Source organism: Penaeus vannamei, chromosome 28 (assembly GCF_042767895.1).
Source record: "Penaeus vannamei isolate JL-2024 chromosome 28, ASM4276789v1, whole genome shotgun sequence".
Lineage (NCBI taxonomy): Eukaryota > Metazoa > Arthropoda > Malacostraca > Decapoda > Penaeidae > Penaeus > Penaeus vannamei.
In genome coordinates, this window is record NC_091576.1 from 12,918,647 (window position 1) to 12,921,146 (window position 2,500).

The window sequence follows — 2,500 nt, forward strand, 5'->3', positions numbered from 1 at the left end:
TGGGAGAGGGAAAACAGGGAGAATGGGATGATTATTGACGGAAGGAAGCGAGGGAGGAGGGCGCGTAGTAGGAGGTATATGGAGAGAGAGGGAGGGAGGGAGGGAGGGAGGGAGGGAGGGAGGAGGGGAGGGAGGAGGGAGGGAGGAGGGAGGGAGGGAGGAGGGAGGAGGGGGGGTTCCTCGGGGGAACGTGCGTACATGCGTACGTACTCAGAGAGAGAGAGAGAGAGAGAGAGAGAGAGAGAGAGAGAGAGAGAGAGAGAGAGAGAGAGAGAGAGAGAGAGAGAGAGAGAGAGAGAGAGAGAGAGAGAGAGAGGGAGGGAGGGAGGGAGGGGGGGGGGCGTCAGGGGGAATGATGGTTGTGATTGGATAATTGCTGGTTGTTGATGCGCAATGCCTGTTTGTTTGCGCGCTACGTGGTCGGGCTCGTTAGTTTCTCCAGTGTTAGAGATGTGTATTTGTGGGAATGCGTTTGTGAGGATGTCCTTGTGTACGGTTATGTACAGGTGGATGGCAGCTGGATGAATGGATGGCTATATGTAGCTATATATGTTTTTATATCTGTATGTATAGATGCATGTGTGCGCCTGGCTGCTTGTCTTTCCATCTGTCCATCTGTGTTTGTGTGGGTGTAATGGCGAGCCCATTAGCGCCACGTGTTTGTGATGCAATAATGGACGAGGGAACCGTGCAGTCAAATATGGAGAGATTTAGCAACGCCACAACGTGTGGTGTGATTTGTGTGTTTGAAATTGTTATTTGGATACAGATGATTTATGTTTACCATTCTGTTGGGTGCGATCTTTTGAAAATTTATCCACACACCACCACATCGTCATCGTCATCTTTATTTTCATCATCATTACCGTCGTCGTCGTCGTTGTCGTCATCATCATCACCATCATCGTCGTCATAATCATCATCGTCGTCGTCGTCATAATCATCATCATCACTAATTGCCATCACCATCAGTTCCGAAATCCCCCTCGCCGACTGAAGACTGAGCCTCGACGCGACCCTCTCCGCCCCGCGCCTTGGCGAGAAAGGTGATCCCCCAAACGGCGAAATTACGCGTGACGTCATACCGTGTGGCTAAGGCTGACGTCATCGGAGGTTGTTGATTTATGATAATTACGAGTTACGTGAACCCTTACATCATGGGGAGTTGGGGGGTTGTGCAAGTGGAGAAGGCGAGGAGGAGGGAAGGAGGGAAGGGAACGGAGGAAGGAGGAGGAGGAGGAGCGTGATAAAAGGGGAGAGCAGAGGGAGGAGGGGAAGAGGGATAAATGGAGTGAGCAGAAGGAGGAAGAAAAGGGTGATAAAGGGAGAAAGGACAGTGGACAGGATGAAGTGGGAATGGAGTGGGGATCAAGAGGCATGGGTGAAGGGAAAGGCCAGCGTGGGGGGAAAAGGGGAATGAAAAGTGAGAGCGAGAGAGAGAGAGAGTGGGAGTGGGGGGGGGAGTACAAGATGAATGCAGAGTGAAAGGGAGATGGACGAAGGTGGGAAAATAAAATGAAATAAACGTAAGAAAGGAGAGAACGATTGAATGAGTGGGCAGTTTAGGAGGAAGGAAGAATTAATGAAGGAAGGGAGGATAGAAACGAGGAAGAGAGGAAGGTAGGGAAGTAAGTAGATAAGTGGGTAGGCAGGTAGGAATAAAGGAAGGGTGTAGGCGAAAGGGGAGAGGGAGGGAATGCGCTAGCGAGCACGGAGAACAGAATAAAGAGGAGAGGAAGGAATTGGAGGAAAGCGACTAATAGGAAGGAAGAGAGAAAAGAACAACATAGAATGGCAAGAGAAAATGAGATAAGAGAGAAAGCGAATAGAAATCTTGAAACGGTAGGATTTGACGGACCGACAGACACGCGGCAGCAAATAACAGGGAAGATGAACCACACTTCCCACAACCCGCCCTTCGCTCCACGCAAGGGGCGCGAGACGGGGTGGTCATCTTCGTCCCATTCATTCTCTCTCTCTCTCTCTCTCTCTCTCTCTCTCTCTCTCTCTCTCTCTCTCTCTCTCTCTCTCTCTCTCTCTCTCTCTCTCTCTCTCTCTCTCTCTCTCTCTCTCTCTCTCTCCCTCTCTCCCTCTCTCCCTCTCTCCCTCCCTCTCCCTCCCTCTCTCCCTCCTCTCTCCCTCCCTCTCCCTCTCCCTCTCCCTCCCTCCCTCCCTCCTCCCTCTCCCTCTCCCTCTCCCTCTCCCTCTCCCTCCCTCCCTCCCTCCCTCCCTCCCTCCCTCTCTCCCTCTCTCCCTCTCTCCCTAAACAAAGAGTACAACACAAATGCAACTATGATACTTGCATACTAATTCATAAAATGATCCAAGGTTTTTATCCAAAATGGCATTTAACCCTTCCAACTGTAGGTAACACAACCTGTGTCCAAACAAGACAGGTTAACTCCCTATATGTCAAAAGATCACTTACAGATATAGGTGCGCGACAGACACTAACACGTGGACCCATGATATGGAACCAACCACCTTGTAATATAAGAAA

The 2,500-nt window shown here is 50.7% G+C and overlaps 1 protein-coding gene across 1 annotated transcript in view; it reads left to right on the forward strand.

Moving 5' to 3' along the window:
• LOC113821708 (leucine-rich repeat-containing protein 1) overlaps positions 1-2,500 on the forward strand; it is a gene marked incomplete at its 3' end in the record, with an annotated part of 144,205 nt that overhangs the window by 95,179 nt on the left and 46,526 nt on the right.